Here is a 20,676-nt window from a genome sequence, read left to right as displayed (position 1 = left end):
CTCAGCAATTTTCTATTTACTTCTCTTTATCTTACATTAGAATAGTAGTGTTTGTAAGTGCAATAGGCATCAATTGTGTTAGCTACTTTATCACTGGCACCTTTCCCAGGGCATGTAATAGCTAACATTTAAGCTTTTTCTGTAGGTCAGGCTCTGTTCCGTTTTACATACAAAAATTCATTAAACACTCATAAAACTCTATGTTGTCAAATCCATGAAAGGAAAAAAAGACAGACAAGGAATTTGATAAACCTTCCAACTTATGAACTAGGTTGAGAATATAATTATCTGGCAAAAGACAATGGAAAATTTGATGTTGAAGAAGATGAACAAAGCAGACCAGAAAGCAAAAAAGGCTTTGAGACTCACTGTGAAAATAGGGAATTTAGCTTACAGAAAACAATGAGATATTTGTTTGTTTTGGTTTGTATGGGGATATAGAAAAGGCTAAGGAGAAGCAGTTTTCCCACGGAGGAGGGAGACAAGGAAAAGTTTATACAGCGATAATGGTTCCAGACAAAGAAATATGTTTATAGAAACTCTAATTTAGTGATCTCAAGTTTTAAAAAAAATCAAATTTGAGCTATTTAGCAATTGTTGTACATTAACAGGACTGTGAAACTCTTGATAATTTAGTAATCACTTGCTAGTCATCAGGCCTAGTAATATTACGTTACTAAAGTCTATTGGACAAGTGGTAGGTATTTAGCGAATTATTTCTGTAATTTTCACAGCTATTGCCTGAAGAGGGCAAATGGATCAACTGAGGTCATGGGACTTTACACAGTTGGGACTTGAAGTCTAATTAATTTGACTTCAAATTCTGTGCTGTATCATCCGTGTTGGTCTTTTCAAATTTAAACAACGAATTATTATTATGTCTTTTTTTTTTGTCTGAACAAAAGCTTGAAAGAAAGTCAAGAAAAAAGGGAGAGAGGCTCATTTGCTCCTTTTGAAGGACCTCCATAGAATCCTTTGGTCCCATGGGGGCAAGCTTTAACACTATCAGCTCTGATTCCCTTCTCATAAGCGCTCAGCTTCCTAAAAGACTCCATCCAAAAACATTCTCTTAGATCCTGAATACTGTTATGTGAACATAAATTAAAATACTACAATTACCTTAGGATAAATGTAGATCAATATTAAACAGTGACTAGATATCCAAGGAGCACAATAAATTTTGTGTACAGCATAGACAGAAGCAGCTACACAATGGCCTCACTACTCCCAGCCTTGCATTCTGATACCTTTCAGAGAGGCATTCTTTAACAAACAGTGTGAAGAACCTCAGTAATGAACACCCCTCAGCAGTGGTGTGCCTGTCCACTGTTCACAAGGGACACTGTGTACATTTTTTTCAGCTCTGTATGCAGTGGCATTCCATTAATGGGAAGAAATTATATCACCATGGAAGAGATTACATCATAAAAAGGCAATTTCTACAAACTGGTGTTTCTTTCCACCAGAGATCCAGTACATATTTGCCAGTACACCAATGTACTCCAGTATCTCCTAAGAAAAAACAAAACAAAACAAAACAAAATGGAGGTTGAAGTGGCATACAATGGTTGAAAGTATTGTTAACTTTATCTTACTTTAGAATATCTCCCTTTAGAAATACTTCCTTGACATGTGAAAAAAAAAAAAGTCTTCATTGTTGAAAATTGCCATCACATACAAGTTTGTAACAATGAACTAACTGAATTCAGAATTTATTCATACAGATAGCTAAAAGTTTTTGGTTCTGAGAGCATATTGTATTTTATGAACTGATGTGAAATTAGGGTTATATTTCATTTTCACTAACTTTTCAATATGATTGATGTAAACTCCTAATGTGTTAATTTTACAAAATGAATTCATATTTAAATATGACATGCTTGTTAAGAAAGTAAAATGATATCAAGGAAATTTAAATAAATGCCTGAAATAACACTAGGCAATTTGAATTATTGGTCCGCATCATGTTTGATATTTTTATAGATCCTTTCATTTGTTTAGCTGCTCAAATATTCAAGAGCAAAAGCATAAAACAACTTAAAGAGCAATTGGTAAAAATAGGGTTATGTTTGTGATTATGAGTCATGCAGTATGAATTGATATATTAAACCTTCACTTTCTTTTATTTCAGTAAGCACAATACAAATTTTAAGCTAACTTTCAGCAATGCAATGAATCAAAACCTTATATTTAAATTTTGAATTCAATAAATCTTGTAGAAATATGTCAGCCTTCAATTCACATTTCTAGGCCAAGATTTTATAGGCAGGATTAGAGTTTAATATAATTATTATTTTATTGTCTTTACTCACCTTAGTAAAGTACCAATAAATTTATACTTTAAATAAAAGCTAACACATTTTAAGGAATATGTGGACAAAGAGAGGATTTCATCTTTCTTGGGTTCACAAATACACATGAATAAAAAAATACGGGATTTAAGTTTCAATAACTTAAATCCCTACTCTCACTGTAATCAGAATATATGATTTTATCTCTCCAGGCTTCAACTGTTGATGTGAAAAAAGGAAAAAAGTAGGTATGATTAATTTTTAATGTCTCAGATTTTACTTTACATTCTACTACTTTTAATTATAATTAAATATAATTCTTAATCAATCCAAAAAATAGTTCTGTTCAATTTCAGATTTATTCATTTATTCATTCATTCATTCATTCATTCACATACCCAAGAGATTTTGACAGAGTTTCTGCTAAGGCTACAAACACATTTAAACATTTATAGGAGATTACCTATAGTTTCTGGAGTATAATTTTAAGTATATAATGAAGCAAACACTTAAACTAAAATTATACTATTTAGGTTGGTCAACTAGATCTTAAAAATAAAAGATACCAACAGAATAAATTGGAATTATGGAGAAAAAGCAGTTTGAATATTGAGTTACAGATATTTCACTAAAATCCTGAATGCTGAATATGTTAATTTATCAATTATTTATTCATTTGATTACACTGTTGAACTATATTAGATTATATTTTATATATTAAAGTCTTTTCACAGTAAGAAATACCTGGGGATTAAGAAATCCATTATTATTGGCCTGACCTGTGGTGGCGCAGTGGGATAAAGCGTCGACCTGGAATACTGAGGTCGCCGGTTCGAAACCTTGGGCTTGCCTGGTCAAGGCACATATGGGAGTTGATGCTTCCTGCTCCTCCCCCTTCTCTCTCTCTCTGTCTCTCTCTCTCACTCCTCTCTCTCTAAAAAAATCAATAAATAAAATATTAAAAAAAAAAAAGATCAAAGTTGCACCCTCCATCTTTAAAGAAATCTATTATTATTTATAACTTCATATTGAGAAGATTTCAATTACACTACAAATGAAGCTGTTTGACCCTCAATTCAGGGTTCTAATGGTATTTTGCATATCATATAAAACTTGGTGGTTAGTTATTATCTGAGTTTTTATATACCACTTCAGCTATGTCTCATGTTCTTCCTAGTATTTTTAGTATTACCTTTGAATTTTGTTGCTGAATACTAAAGTGACTTCTGACTAAAAGGTGTGGACAAAATCAGGGCCACATACTAAACCTGACAAGCTCAGGGGAGACCTGCATGGTGGCCTGACAAACTCAGAGACCTAAAGCAACCACATAGGATGGTCTGAACTCAAAACTTTGTCACTAAAAGCAAGTCATTGTGGGTAGTCATGGCCTAGGCCAGTATCTTTTTGATAAGGTCCATCTTTTGTCATTGAGCTTGTCTATGTTTTTTGGCATTGACACACGTTGAAATGGAGAATTCCTCTTTCTCCAGACCCCTCAGGGCACAGACTCCGACCAGAGCAGAGACCATGGAACCCATCCTTGTTATCCAGGCCCATACCATCTCTGTGGGCTGTAAACGTTAACTGCAAACTTTCCTGCATCCACAAATGTAAAGGAAGTATGTCTTTCTACTTTTACTCTTATCCCTTCTCAGAGAGTTCCTCGCTTCCCTTTCACCTGCCTCCCTAATCTACCATCAATGGATTTCATATAACTCCCAGCATTCTCCGTTGACTGTAATGTCTAAGATAAAGTGGAAAATAGCCATTCTCCAGAGCATTTTCTCTGTTGAGATTTTACTTCCTGTCAATCATCATAAGTTTGGCACAAATAAACTCATAAGAATTCTCTACAGGTTTGGACACTTCTTATGTTGACAGAAAACAGGTCTTACCCGCTATTGTTTTGAAAGGTTCAAAATAATACTTTTGAATATAAAGTTATATTTAAATTTTATTTTAGAAAAAATGATACTTTAAGTGTTTTATTTGCACATGGTTATAAGAGTGTTTTATGATTAAAGAATAAAAAATCCGCCTGACCTGTGGTGGCGCAGTGGATAAAGCGTCGACCTGGAAATGCTGAGGTTGCCGGTTCGAAACCCTGGGCTTGCCTGGTCAAGGCACATATGGGAGTTGATGCTTCCTGCTCCTCCCCCTTCTCTCTCTCTGTTTTTCTCTCTCTCCCTCTCTCTCTCCTTTCTAAAATGAATAAATAAAATAAAAATAAATATTTTTAAAAAAAGAATAAATAATCCAAAATATTATAGTTTTCTACAATAAATTCAGCTGATATATGTGCTAAATGCTCTTGATGTAAAGTTAAGATACTGTCTACCCCCACAAGGTGCTTTAAGATACAAGACAGTAACATGAGTACTAATACTTGAGATTAAAGTGTCCAAATAAAAATTAAAAAAAAAATTATTTTGAGAGAGGCTGGGAGAGAGGAAGAAACAGGAACATCGAACTGCTCCTGTATGTGCCCTGACTGGGGATTGAACCAGCAACCCCCATGATCCAGAATGATGTTCCAGAGCTATACAGTCAGGGCTTAACTTCTATTGATTTTTAGAGAGAGGAAGGGAGAGAGAGGGGTGGGAAAAGGGAAGCATTCATTTGTTGTTCCACTCTGTTGTGCATTCTTGGGTTGCTTCCCTTATGTGCCTTAACCAGGGATCGAAACTGTAACTTTGTCACTTCAGGACAATACTGTTAATTAACTGAGGTAACTGGCCAGGACTGCAGATTTAAATTTTAAAATATGGAAACACTAAGTTTTGGGAAAAACAATTCTTGCTAGTAAGAAGTTATACACTTATTTAATTCAACAAAGCAATATTGAGAACTTATTTCATGCCACTTTCTTTACTTAGAAGTTAAACATACATTTAAATTGCCAGTTTATTTTGAAACAGAAAAAAAATATTAAAGAATAATGTTTGATGATTGATTGATATAAAATGTGCTCATGCAACTTAGAAAATGTAACATTTGAACTCTGTTTTGAAAGATTAATCAGAAAAATTATTTGTATGTTCCACTAGATACATGTGCCTCTAATTTATCAGCCAATTTTCATGGCTACATTCAATTTTAAAAGATCACACGTTATAGTATATATTTTCTAAGAAATAAGGAGTTTTTCTTAGTTTAATTTGTAGTACATGATGAAAATAAAGCCTCAATATTTTGTTTTAGTTTCTAACATCCATTCCAGGTATTAACTCTAAGTGGAGATTTGATTAATATAAGATATATAGTCAACTTTGTTCAAAGGTTTCCTGGAAGCAAACACTTAACACAGAAAAAAACCCATTATTTTTCATTACTCCCTATTTACAAATATACAAAAATATCATGTTATGACAATGTAAACACTTAAATTATTCAAATTGAAACAAAAATTTCCTTTGTCTGCATTCTAAGTGCAAATGCATTATCCCATGCTCTGTGTTTAATTCATCTAGTTGCAACTTAAAACTAATAAAGAGTGGCTATTCTTTAACCACTCAAATATGTAACACATTGTGCCAGAAAAGATCTCAAAGGAGTGATTATGGTGATAACCATATCTTCTCTTCAGTCTTATTGCTAATTAAATTAATTAATTATGTGGTCTTTTCCCAAGTGGACTTGATTTAATGTGCCTCATGTAATTAGCAGCTCAGGAAATGAAGATGAGTTGATTTTGCTCATGGTTACCAAAAGTCATGAGCCAAAGAACTTTCTAATAATGCAAGTGAAGAAATGTTCTATGTTAGAAAAGGATAGTAACTACTCAAGAGAATATTTTTGGTTGGTGTCTACTAAACAGATATAATTCATATTAGTATTAAAGCTGACTGAAACAATGGAAGCTATTTGGGAACATAAAATGAATTCCATATATTAATGTTAATGAAACACTTTTCACCAATTTACAGGTAATTTAACTTGATCAAAAGTATCAATTCTAGAACTACCCCTCCTAGATTAGAATTTCACCTCTGTTATATCCTGGCTGGCTGATTTTTGGAAATGTATCAACTACACAAGACTGAGTTTCTGCACATTTGATATTATAATGCCTACATATTAGGATTGTTGTGACAATTTAAATGAGTTATTCCATATAAAACAGTAAGAACAGTGCCTGGCCCATAGTAACTATTAATTATTTTTATAATTATATTAGTAATACAGTTTATACCCATCTAGTTTTTTCATTGAATTATATATATAAAGTCTACTGGAAAGTTCTGTTCGTTTTTAGAATAAAACAAAATATAAATTTTTCTTACCATCAATAAACTTTATTAAATAATATAATTGCCATTATTATTAATGATTTCTTGCCAGCATGAGGGCAATTTGTATATCCCATTTTTGAAAAATGTTTTATCTTTTGATGTGAAAAATTGAACCAGTGCTTGTTTGATATCTTCTTCATTTTTGAATTTTTTGCCCTTCAAAATATTTTGTAAGGACAAAAACAAGTGATAGTCAGAGGGTGCTAAGTCCGGGATATATGGTGGATGTGAGAGACATACTTCTGTGCATTTCTTCCTTGTTGAAATTCGTAAAAATTACAGTGGCATAAATGAACTTTATCAGTAGCCATGGGTATACTATTGCTTCACACATAAGACTAACGTGAATCAATTTTTAGTTAATTTGCTACGTCAGTATGTATACATTAAGTGATAAAAATAGAGAGGCAAATATGCGCCAAATAAACATGTACTTACATGTCGAAACTTGTTGTGATAGAAACGGACAGAACTTTCCGGTAGACCATATATATAAAATAAGTCATAGACATGTATATCAAACTTTTGGCTCATAAAAAGATAACTACATATCAGAAAAATTATACAGCAGAAAATAGAAAAATTCCACTGGTATCTCTTTCTTTTTAGAAAATATAAACACAATACTTACCTAGCTTTTATTAGACACCCTGAAATTGTTTCTTCTTTAAAATGGTCAGCATATACAGAATAAAATAAAAGAAAATGTAATTTTTCTCATTATGCACATTTTTAATGAAAATTGAGCACGTGCATACAAAACAAGATAAAAAATGATACTGTAAATAATACAAAACTAAACTTGTTAGTAATCTTTAATAAATACCTGTTGACATTATAATGCAACCATTAGTTTAAGAAGACATTTAAAATAATTTAGTTTTAATGTTTTAATTTATATGTTTCCCATGCACATAGATGGGAATACTTAATACAAACATATAGTATAATATTTAACTCAACTTATTCTCAAATAAAATGACATTTCTGCCCTTGGCAACTTTGGACAGATTTTTTCCTCTTAATATTAGAAGTGAAATTGCTCACCAAAATCTTTTAACAGATTTAAACTTATCTACAATCTACTTCTTCATTTCCAATACTGGCACATGCCATCATCCCCTTTTTTCATGTGAATATCTTTGGAGGTATCCTTTTTGTTCTCCTCATTTCTTCATTTTTCTGTCTCCACTTTCACTGTGTAGAAATTTTATTCACTGGTCATCCCATTACCTCATCTCTGTCCATTCTACTCCATTTTAATGATGTGCTTGCCTCATATATGTATATGGAAACTTTAATTAGTACGATATTGTGCATTGCACTGTACTTCATAGTAATGAATTACCATGTTTTGCCTTAAAGCAGGATTCCCCAAACTTTTTACACAGGGGGCCAGTTCACTGTCCCTCAGACCGTTGGAGGGCCGGACTATAAAAACAACTATGAACAAATCCCTATGCACACTGCACATATCTTATTTTAAAGTAAAAAAACAAAACGGGAACAAATACAATATTTAAATAAAGAACAAATAAATTTAAATCAACAAACTGACTAGCATTTCAATGGGAACTATGGACCTGCTTTTGGCTAATGAGATGGTCAATGTGCTCCTCTCACTGAACACCAATGAAAGAGGTACCCCTTCCAGAAGTGCGGAGGGGGCCGGATAAATGGCCTCAGGGTGCCACATGCGGCCCGCAGACCATAGTTTGGGGACCCCTGCCTTACAGTATTGTTCCCTTTAATGGCCCAAATTTAATTAACTTATTTATTTACGTTATATGTGTTTAAATATTATTCCCCTAAATTCGTAAACAAGTGAAAAATTCAAGGAAGTATAAGCAGATGGGGCTAACATATTTCCAGTATCTAATCCAAAGATATCATCTTTGCAATCACCAGCATTTATCAATTCAATAATTTCATATCAAGTTATACATACAAAGAAAAACGATGGGACACATTAGTATTGGCATAGTTTGCCTCATTCTCTAACAGATCAATTAGGAAAAACATTATTAAAATAATACAGAGAGGTGGATAATACAATTAATATTATGGATTTAATCTATATCAATGTTGTACATCAAAATTACCTGCTAATCAACTTATCTCATTGCTGATTTTTTTTATAAAGGCTTTGCTTTCAATCATCTAAAACCATGATATTAATACTAATTCTGTTGGAGGTTTATAAAGCTAGTATCTCTTTAAGATGATATTCTTGATTCAATAAATTCTTTTTTTCCCCTTAGTTGAGGTATATAATCTTTCCCAATGCCTCATTTTTTTTGTTCCTGGTAGTTTTTTGTACTATTTATTAATGCTTGATCAATGTTCTTTATGTGTTTATTATCCCAACACTGTGTAATACTATTCTTTTATATCTTTACTGTTCTTTGAGATACTTTCTACATGTTCTTTATTACTTTATTACTTTATAGGTGAAATGATTATTTACATAAATATATTGTTTTAAATATGTCATTCATCATCCTGAAGAATTTAAATAAAGTCTGACAATGTCAATAATTCTAAAAATAGACATTTATTTTTATCAGTTTTGTTATCATTTTTTGTTTGATTTTTAAGCCACCATAATTGGGGCCATCTTTCAAATATGTTACTGCGCAACCCTTGTTTACTGATGGTGCACTGTGGAACTGAGTCTGAAATGCTCTCTGGGCCAATTCCAAGTTCTCTTCATACTCTCCCAAAATAGAGACTATAAGTACAAATCTTATTGGACCCCTCCACCAAACTACTTTATCAGGAGAAGTTTCTGAGTAATTATTGCATTAGTTACCTGTTGCCCTGCAATATATCTAACAAAGTTTATGACAAAGAATGACAGTCTTCTCTAGTCCAGCACAGCCAATGGAAGAGTCACTCCCATTTTATATTTATTTCTTCCGGTGAGAACAGAGGTTAGGTAATATCCTCAAACCACAATCTGACTCAAAAGTATTGATTCCCTCCAATTCATCGTAAAAATTTTCAAGCCCATTTTTAGATAGTTGATATGAAGCAGCATTATTGATATTCCCGGTAGTCTTAAGTTTTATTTTGCACCGTTTGACACAACATTTAGTATTACTAGTTTCACTTTTGAAATACTTTGTCCTTAATAATCAGAATTATATCAAAGGGCAGATGACATAGTTTCTGCATGCATGAAACTATTTCTTCTTCTATTTTAGAAGATTTTAAATAAATCTGTTTTTAATTCACATCTGTGCTTTTGGTGTTATATGAGCTAGACATCTCACCCAGATTTATTTCTGGTGTATATTATTTTATCTAAATGTTCATCAATGCCTTTTGCCATTCTGCTTACCCAGGAAATTACTGGTCTGACAATCAAACTGCCTGACTCTAAATTATGCTGCAGCAGCACCAATTGTCAATATTTATTTTTTTAGAGCCTTTCTATAGTAAAGTGTGTTCTTTATAATCTCAACCATTATATTAGTAAAAGATATGTGAAAATATTCAAGCATATGTTTATATAACGTATTATCCCTTAGAGCACAACCTATGTCAGCACAATATTGAATCTTTCTTAAAAGAGGAATATGGCCATTTATTTCCATTCTAATAATTTCTTATTTAATTCTGATTTTAACAGAGGTCAAAGCTCCCTGAGAAGTATTGGGACAATAAAAGTATATATAAGTAGCTATACAATATAGGCACACACTTCTCACCAAAACCTCAATCAATGAATATCTTAAGTATTGAAGCAGAAATAATATAGTTAAAATTCTAAAAACTATATATAGTACTTTAACAACAATTGTAGAACACACCATCTGAAGGACACAATAGTTATTTTCTTAAATAAATTAAGAAATAGGCTACTTCTGGTCATAAAAACAAGTTTAAAAGTCCTCAGTTACAATAAGACGTCAATATGAGGCCATTTTAAGCTACTTTTTACAATTTTAGTATTTTTTGTCTACTTTAAGTCATGCCAGTTGTTAAGTATCTGGTCGACAAATGCTTATTACTACCGAGGAATTATTCTAGTGCATAAATTCCATCATCCAGTCCAATAATAATAGCAAAGTGTCCGTAAAAATGGGTTATTATATTTTACGTGTTGTTCTCAAATCTGCTTGCTTAAGTTTTTATTTTGACCTTGGTCATTTAATCAACCAATGTCACTTTCTCTGCCTCTTTAGTTTCACATTTAATATATAATATAATCCTATAATGTCTCTTTCCTAATAGTTTTGAGGTGCTGTCATTTTAATGAGGGGAGAAACTAACAAGTGCTAATTAGTGAAAGAACATGACCACAGCTGCTTGAAGCTGAAAGTGGTGTGTTTTTCGGAAACTACTACTTGTCCAAGTTTCTTTTCTCAGAGCACAAGTGCACAACTCTATGGCAACAGGCAAAACGATTGATTAATTGACTCAAGATAAGTAACACATCGCCACTTCCCCCAAAAGGAAATCTGAATTGCAAGAGAAAACTAGACTAGCAGCACCTTTCTTTCTTTGATCCAAATGATTCTGGAAGCAGATAGCTATAAGAAGACACATTTTATAGCATCATGTCAGCAAGGTTAACTATGTTTTATGCTTCAAAGTCACTCTCCCTGTCTAGGGAACATCATGTCCAAATTGGAAAAGGCACATCGTTTGATTTAGCTGTTGTCTGATTAATAAAGGAAGCTGAGCTAGTTTGTTTTATTGTTACTTTTAACAATTTATACACTATCATGCTACATCCTATATTGACAGAGAAGCAATTATATCTACTTGGTTCATGTAGGTTCTATAACTTCACTGAATGTTAGAATAAATATTACTAGACTTGATCATGTAAAACACATTTCTTTATGTACTACCTATAAATAGAATTATAAAACATTGACATGATTTTTCCTTCCCCCCTCTTTAGAGATAGAAAGAGAGAAGTTGTCAGTCTTTTTAATACTTGGATTATGTTACAGTCAAGGGAAAAAAAAACATTTATAGATATGACCCTTCTGTGTGTGGCTGGAAGTTGAAGTCCTTTTGCTCCAGGGCTACTCTCTACACTCACACTCTTCCCCCTTCCTTCCCAGAGTATCAAACACTCTTCTTTGGATTGAGTGAAACTGGGAGTTCATAGGTAGGTCTGTTGGAGGTACTGCTGGTGGCTAATTTAGTGACTGATGTTGCTGGCACTATCAGATGTGATTAACAAAGAAGATTATCTGGTCCATTAGGTACACAGCTCTCAAATCTTGGATATTTGTACTCATTCTGTAATACTTTTTTTGGTGGCTAGAAGTCAGATGGCAGCCAAGATCCTAGTGACATTTTAACATAGACATTGTGTGCAAAGATTAAAGAAGAAAGGAAAGGTGTTTTTGATAGCTCCCTCACAATGGAAATTGTTGGTCCTTAAATGTCCAGTGAGGGAGATTCAATAGGTCTTGGGTATATTTATAAAAGTATATTATCCCAACCTGGATACCCCCAGGAGGTCACTCCCCAGAGCTCTGTCCAGGTGGCGAAGGGGAGCATAGGGTTCTGCCCCATGATGTACAGTCCCTTTCTACAACATTGGAGAGAAAGTTGGGCCCTGAGTCTGTGCCTGCATATTCCTACAGCTTCTCAGAGTCCTGTGGACAATGACTGAGGAGACAAACCATGCAAGAGACATCTACAAAAATAAAAAAGTATATTAAAATGCTATTACAGCAAAAACATCACCATAGACTTTGTACCCTAAAACAGTACTCACTTATCTGACAGTTCTCTTTAACTGGGTTCTCCACTTATGGTAACAAAAAATCAGACTAGAAGCCAGTCTAATATCTAATCTGTGAACTTTGGGAAAACATCCCCTCCAAGTTTACACAAGTTATTGGTCAAATTCAGTCCCTTACAATTTCAGAATGAGATCTGCATTTCTTTGTTAGCTGTCAGCTACCAACCCTTCCTCTCCCAGCTCCTTATGTCTTGTCCATATTTTTTTAGGAATGGTTTATCAATCTTCAAACACAGCTATGACATCTTATATACTTTGAACCTCGTGTTTACAATCTGACATTTCCTTTGTCTCTCCTCTTTAATACCAGAATATAGTACTGGCACTTCAATTCTTTCATTTATGTCTAGAAGAATTCTAGAAATAAAGTCTGCTTTGTGTTAGACTAGAGAGTAAATGCACCTCAAACGATCTCCCTTTGGATAATTGTCATCACAAACATTTGTTATATGCAAAGTAATGTAGCAATGTCCCTTCTAAAGTATCTTCCAGAACCAAATGATTCCTGAAGAATTCTAAGGAACCCCTGGGGAGTCTAAGGCTGTTTCCAACAAAGGTCCTGTAAAGCTCTGGGTGAATCTCATCTTAGACTCTACAGTGATCTTCCTGAACTGCTCCAGTTTTACAGTGATTAAAGAACTAGAAATAGGGGAAATTCAGTGGAAAGAATATGGCCACCGCTGCCTTAAGCTAAAAGTGGCATATTGTTCTGAAACCACCTCTCCATTTGACGTGAATTCTATAGGAACATATAAACTGACTTCTGAGATAGACGTGTGTATATTTGCATTTTTACCAAGCATTCAGTATTAGTAAAATTTTCAGAGATTATATTTTCAGAGATTAAATATTTTCAGAGTCAAAGTATATTCTCTAACACTACAGAATCTTTTGATCTTTATTTAGGAACTTTTTCTAAGTCTAATTTACAGATAATTATCGGGGTTGTATTTTCCAATTTCCCAATTTTGTCTAAAATATATATACTGCTCCCAAATATTAGGGGAAATTTCAAAATGAATATGAATGTATAAAATATCCCCTAATTTTTGTGAGCAGTCTATTATACTTTCATACTAAAAAAAAAAGTGTCACATTTAAAAAATGGTGATGATATTCAAAAGCTTACAGGAAAAAGAATGACGTATATGCTGTTTCAAGTTGTACCTCATAGCAAATCATCAATGATCACAGCATTAACTTTTACAGTATTTACATACTTCCTTTAAAATTCTAGTTGGTATTTAGCTATTTACATAAATGTCTGATTTTCTTGCAGTGATAAATTATTAGATTTCATCTTTCTCTTTTGGACTATGAAAATAAAAACTGGCATAGAAAAAGGTATTTTTTTTTACCCTTTTACAAAATTATTTGAAATCCAATTCATTAGTTTCACTTCGATTTCTCATTCAGTTTTAGTCATGTAAAGCTAGTAATTTAACACTGGGCAGTCTGGCATTTCCCTCAGTAATGGTTGAGATGAGGATGTCTGACTCAACACTTCCTAACAGGAGGACAGACAACATCTCAGTAGCTTCCTGCATAGCCCATTCCTCCTGCTGAGCTGTCTATTATCCTGTAGGATCATAAGTTATTTCTAAAGTATGTACAATGCAGCATGTATCAAAGGTGACATATGCTATTTGGGCGTTTTATTGTAGTTCACCTAATAAATTGTAAAAACAGTCAAGTCCAAATGAGATTTCAGAATGCAAAATGGCATTCACGCTTGTGGCTCACCTGGTGTGCTGTTTCTTTAAATGTTTGTCCTATCCCAGGGTGGGGATGTCTCCTCAGAGGGAAGCAGGAAAAGTATCCTTCAGTTTCCCTCTCATATGTACTACCTATACATTTGTGATTCTGTAATCTCATTGTAAGTCTCTCTTGCAAATTCAACCATGCCTTATAAAGGCAGACAGTTCATCGGCAAGAAGAATTCACACAAACCATACCTAACCATAAGCTATACTGACTGATGGCTATATATTTTCTAATAAATTAAAGTGAAAATAGAGGTTTCTTTGCTATGAGGCTTCATTTTAAAAATGTCTTAGTGAGATAACAGGTGAAATATAAAAATGGTGCTTTCATGCAAACCCCAAAATTATGACAATATATTGCATGTGATAGCTCTAAAGAAAAGCTTTTCCTTTTGTTCTTTAAAACACAGTTACTCAAGTCTTGCTAACCTTGTTGGTTTAATCAAACTTATATAAATATATAAAACCAATGTATACAGAATACTATTCAGTATGAGTGAAACTACAAAGTCAATAGAGAAGGAGAAAATATGTATGAACCTTGTTCTTATGAAAAGCATTTAAACCCAAAAAGTGAGCCAACCGCACAATAAAGTAAAAATTTTAATCACTTACTTAAGTAGTAAAAAATTCAAAAACAGAAAAAGAGTGAAAGTATAAGAATAGCCATGGAAGGATTTTATCCAATGAGTTTTGAGCTGCTTGAAATATAAATGTATTAAAATCAGCTCAGCTCAAAAAATAAATAAATAAACAAGCAGAGGACTTCGGTTTCACAAGAACTGGAATATGGCCCTCGAGGCATTATTTCAGTCACCATGTTCCTTATGACTCGTGATTCATTTTTATTATTCTTGTTTCATTTATTGCAGGCTGATGTTATAGATTGCATATGAACTGGCATGACCTCATATTCACTAAGTTTTCTAATATTGAAGTGCCCAGTATTACTTATAAAGCTCAGTTTTCTGCTCCAAACCAAATTTACAGAAGATATGATGTGTTTGGTATTTGACTTTTATTGGTGGTATATCTCCCTCCTGGACCAATCATTTGTGGTTAGGGTGGACAAAATAACCTAGAAAAATCAGGTCCTACTTGGTCAACTTCTTCAGCAAAATGTATGGATAATACATCTCAAAAAAGGCTTTTTTAACCTGACCAGGTGGTGGCACAGTGGATAGAGCATTGGACTGGAACACAAAGGACCCAGGTTCAAAAAACCTGAGGCCACCGGCTTGAACATAGGCTCACCAGCTTGTACCCAAGGTTGCTGGCTTGAGCAAGGGTTCACTCAATCTGCTGGAGCCCCTCGCCCCAGTCAAGGCACACATAAGAAAGCAATCAATGAACAACTAAGGAGCTGCAACAGAGAATTGATTGATGCTTCTCATCTCTCCTTTCCTGTCTGTCTGTCCCTATCTGTCCCTCTCTCTTGACTCTCTCTCTCTGTCAAAAAAGGGGGCTTTTTATAAGAAAGCAATGCCTGCAATATAGAATGAGTTTATTTAGATAAGTATTGAAGTGAGCTATAATGGAGACTGTTTTCTTGTGTAGGGAGAATGTCCAGTGTTTGATGATTTATAAGTTAATACTTTAAGAAATACACATGTGTGGTACTGAGTTGGTTAGACCAACTGAATTCATGGGAATCAAATATAATGCTGCGAAGAAAACTGAAAGCATCTTGGGAGTAAAGTTCTTATATTTCAGGGATTTGAGTTATATTGGAAACTGAAAGCCAAAGACCAAAAAACATGTTTTCAGATAATGCATTGTTGAAGAGTAGCTTGCAATTTCTGTTTTTGGTCATTGTTTGCAGTTGTGACAAAAAAATATATGGAAGAAGGAAGAAAAAAAATAAAAGACAATGTCCAATAAGAGAATTGGGCAAAATTACATTTACTTAAACTTCCCTCTATTTAGAGTACAATTTTACAAGTGACTACCTGGTAGAATGTTTCCAGTTCTGCAGATAAAATGACCCCAATCATGATATTATATTTCATTCTAACATTTAAGTAATTTTTATTAATATCTCTGTTTTATTATCTTAGTTAACAGAAATAGTTTTGACCATGAGCAGATCACATTTGAAATAAACATGGCTAGACCACTCCCAGACTCAGCTCTATATTATAATAGCTACTTCTAAGAAAATCATGTTCCGGAATAACTGTCCTCACTTATCAGTAACATCCTGCCCTCATCTATCAGTTCATTTATGCACTAGACATTTGCCACAACCCAAAGTACTCTGTATTTACAAAAGGCAAGCAGAGCAGAATCTCAAAGAACATCATGGCAAACTGTTGTAATCATCAGAATAAACTCTTGACTAGTACATTTGTTCAAATGCACTCTTACCCTTATGGCTTCACAAATATCTTACAGATCAAAAGGAACTTTGATTTATCAACAGTCTGTGAAAAATTCACCACATGCGGGAGGACACGAGACCATACAACTCTGCTTTAAAACAACAGTTTTTTAGTAAGTGCCCCCTGAGTTCATTCTCTCTCCTCATCCTTAAAAGAATCCAAATAATAAAGTGTGATTATTTTGATTGTGATTTAAAAAAATATCAATACTCCCATTGCTTTAAATATTATGATATTATAGATGTTTTGATATTAGGGAAGAGAAAAACTGAAAACTAGGCAAGAGAGTGGAAGAATAAATAAAATAAAGCTAGAACTATTTCAGAGTTGTTGGCTGAGCTCCATTATAAATATTCAACATCAGGAGATGACGTCAGCGTAATGGCGGGGTAGGAAGCGATACCGATAAATCTCCCCCAAAACTCAACAAGATCTTCAACCAGAAACAGAAAAACCTATACTTGGAGCTTCCAGATGCTTCGCAATACACCCAAAGGTATGATTGAGTGAAAAATTGGCTAAATATATAACCAAACCCCGAAGGAAATATGGAGTAAGAAATACTCCGCTTTCCTCACTAACCTAAACAGGGCGGCTTTCTCTGGTAACTGTGAATATAGAACTGAGGTGGGCAAAGGGGGTGAATAGATCCAGGCTGCGACAAAAACGGCCGAACCAGGCTGTGGCACGGAGATCCAAGCCGAGGAAAATCTGATCCTGTGGCAACCCAGGCAATACAAGCTAACACTAGCGCCAAACCCAAACAAAGAAAGACAAGCGGAGCAGCCATTTTACCTGGTCTCCTGGTCGGTGCGCAGTTAGTGGGCGAGAATTTCATCCTAGGCCCCTAGAGTGGGTGCCCGTGTTGCCCCACGGAGAGGCAGGGTCAGAGGCCTTTCTGTGGGCCGAGGGCAGAGTCTCTGGGCAGCCCCAGCGCCCTGGGAAAGCCACGCACGGGAGGGAGTGAGAACTAATTCAAACGGTGGAGATTTTCCGTGCTGGAGGGTGTTTCACTCAGAGGGAAACGCGGCCGGCTTCATATCCTGGTTTGCGCGTGCAGATAAGGAGTGAGCGATTCCTCCGAGTGCCTCGGCAGTGCGCGCCCATGTTATCGCACAGAGGGGCAGAGTCAGGGGCCTTTGTGTGGGCCAAAGCGGAATCTTGGGCCGCCCCAGCGCCTTGCAAAAGCCGCGCACGGGGACGGAGCGAGAGCCAATTCCAATGCTGCAACTTTTCCCTGCGGTTGGGGGTTTCACTCAGAGCGTGAGACTGCTGGCCGGATATTCTGGTCGCAGACAGTGAGTGAGAGTTTCCTCCAAGCGCCCCGGAAGTGGGCGCCCGCTTGTGTTACCGGAAAGAGTGGCAGAGCCAGAGGTCTTTGAGTGGGCGGAAAGCCCACCTGATTATGCTAGCAGCTCTGACTGACTGAGCCTTACCCAGAGCCCTGTGCTGAGTGGAAATAGAGTGGGGAGTTGCCAGCTCTTTGAGCCTCTTACTATCCAGCAGAGGCAGCAGCAACCCCATAGCTGGATTATCAGGCTACTAATTGAGGAAGGAAAGACTAGGAGAAAGGCTCCAGGAACACGGACTCTCTCACTGTCAGAGCCTATAAATGCTAATGAGCCTCAACTGCCAACGTGACTAAAGCACAATACATGACATCGCCATAGAGACTTATCAACTGCAAACCTCTACCTGAGTGTGCCAAAGGGGCAGAACCCGGGGTACAGAGTCACCGACCAGGAAGAGGGAGAGAAAAGAAAAAGCAAGAAGATAACCTCTCAAAATCAAGAATAATCTGCAGACTTTATAACCTATCCCATTTTATTATATTTGTTCGTTTGTTTCTCTTATCTTCATTCTTGATACTTTTTTTTCCTCCTCCAATTTGGCCGATAAACTCTCTACCGGTCTTACTCTCTCCTCTCCTTGAACTACACTACCCATAAGTGTTACATCTCCCATTATCTTTTCTCTCCTCTTCCTTTCTCTATATGAGGGTTGCACTCCAAAACTCTTAACTCTCTCTCCTTTCTCTTTTCTTCTTTTAGTGGTTCCCTCTTTTTTTCTCTCTCTCTCTTTCTTTTCTCCCTCTATATCAGTTTCTTCCTTTCTCCTTTATATCTCCTCTAATTCAAACCTCAATAACAAACAAATTATCTTATCTGGGACTCAAACTTATGTTTGTGGCATTTTGGGGGGTTTTTACTTCACCCTTTTAACTCACTAGCAGTGTTCCCATCCCTGGCTCTCCATATTATCTAGTTCTTATTCCACTAAATACAATAGTAATTTTTTAATTTGTCCCCCCATTTTTCTGTTTTCCTCTTATTCCTCTCATCATAACTCTTAGACAAACAACACCTAAAAGCAAATCATTTAATTCTTGACCCAAATTTTTTCCTTATTTGCTTTTTGTGGGTCCATACGCTCTTTTTTTCTTTTTCCTTTTTTTTTCTTTTTCTTTTTGCTTTTTTTTTTTTTTTCCCCCTTTAATACTTTTCCCCAATTCAGGCCCTCCATCACAGGCATTGTTTGTTATAATTCACAGTCCACCACAAGATTTTCTCAAGAAAGAGGGGAGAGGAGAGGAGAGGAAAAAAGGAGGGGGGGGAATAATTTCCTTTTTTTTAATTTTTATTTTATTTTATTTTATTTTCTTTCATTATTAATTTTTTTTTAAAAAAAAACTCTTTTCAATTTCTTATTTTTTATTATTTTTTTAACTTTTTATTCTTTATTAAATCTCATTAATACTATCAACAAAACCACCCTCAGATGCCATTAAAGAAGAGAAAATTGAATATCATGGATAAAAAAGAAAGAGAGGTAACACAGATAGAAGAGGAAAAATCTATGGAGAAAAAATTTAATATATTGGAAACCTTGGAGCTAAATGACAGAGAATTCAAGATAGAAATCCTAGAAATTCTCCAAGATATACAAGAAAACACAGAAAGGCAATTTAGGGAGCTCAGAAAACAACTCAATGATCACAAAGAATATATGTCCAAGGAAATTGAAACTATAAAAACAAATCAAACAGAGATGAAAAACTCAATTCACGAGCTGAAAAACAAAGTAACAAGCTTAGCTAATAGAACAGGTCAGATAGAAGAGAGGATTAGTGAAATAGAAGACAAGCAACTTGAGGCACAACAGAGAGAAGAAGAAAGAGACTCAAAAATTAAAAAAAAATAAGATAGCCCTACAAGAATTATCTGACTCCATCAAAAAGAATAACATAAGAATAATAGGTATATCAGAGGGACAAGAGAGAGAAAATGGAATGGAGAACATACTCAAACAAATAATAGATGAGAACTTCCCAAGCCTGTGGAAATAACTAAAGCCTCAAGTTCAAGAAGCAAACAGAACCCCAAGTTTTCTTAACCCCAACAAACCTACTCCAAGGCATATCATAATGAAATTGACACAAACCAACAGCAAAGAAAAAATTCTCAAGGCAGCCAGGGAAAAGAAGAATACAACATATAAAGGAAGGCCCATTAGATTATCATCGGATTTCTCAGCAGAAACTCTACAAGCTAGAAGAGAGTGGACCCCAATATTTAAAGTCCTGAAAGAGAGAAACTTTCAACCATGAATACTATACCCATCAAAGCTATCCTTCAAATATGAAGGAGAAATAAAAACATTCACAGATACAGAAAAGATGAGGGAATTTATCATCAGAAAACCCCCACTCCAGGAATTACTAAAGGGGGTTCTCCAATCAGATACAAAGAACAAAAAAAAAAACAGAGCCACAAGTAAAAGCTCCAAGAAGAACACAATAAAACCAAATTTAAACTGTGACAACAACAAAAAGAAAGAGGGGGAGAAGATGGAGATTAACAGTAGCAAAGGACGATGGAGTGCAAAAGTACTCACAAAATAGTTCGCTACAATGAACAGGGTAGGGACCCTTTTCATTACTCAAAGGTAACCACCATTGAAAAAAACACCACAGAAGCACATGAGATAAAAAAGATAGCAACAGAGGAAAGATGTATGGAATACAACCAAATAAAAACAAAAGATAGAAAACCGAAAGAGAAGGATCAAACAAGACACAAAACTAACAGAAAGCAAGATATAAAATGGCAATAGGGAACTCACAAGTATCAATAATTACACTAAATGTAAATGGATTAAACTCACCAATAAAAA

At 34.8% G+C, this 20,676-nt stretch overlaps 1 non-coding gene across 1 annotated transcript; it reads left to right on the top strand.

The window, feature by feature from the left end:
• The first annotated feature begins 12,049 nt into the window (after nucleotides 1-12,049).
• LOC136321115 (small nucleolar RNA SNORA73 family) lies at nucleotides 12,050-12,253 on the top strand. The gene has a single exon (XR_010728410.1). It is a non-coding gene; the product is annotated as a small nucleolar RNA SNORA73 family (small nucleolar RNA).
• The last annotated feature ends 8,423 nt before the right edge of the window (nucleotides 12,254-20,676 follow it).

The sequence above is a fragment of the Saccopteryx bilineata genome, chromosome 1 (genome assembly GCF_036850765.1).
Source record: "Saccopteryx bilineata isolate mSacBil1 chromosome 1, mSacBil1_pri_phased_curated, whole genome shotgun sequence".
Classification (NCBI taxonomy): Eukaryota; Metazoa; Chordata; class Mammalia; order Chiroptera; family Emballonuridae; genus Saccopteryx; species Saccopteryx bilineata.
Note: the sequence above shows the minus strand (reverse complement) of the source record. Positions and strands in the feature narration are given on the sequence as shown.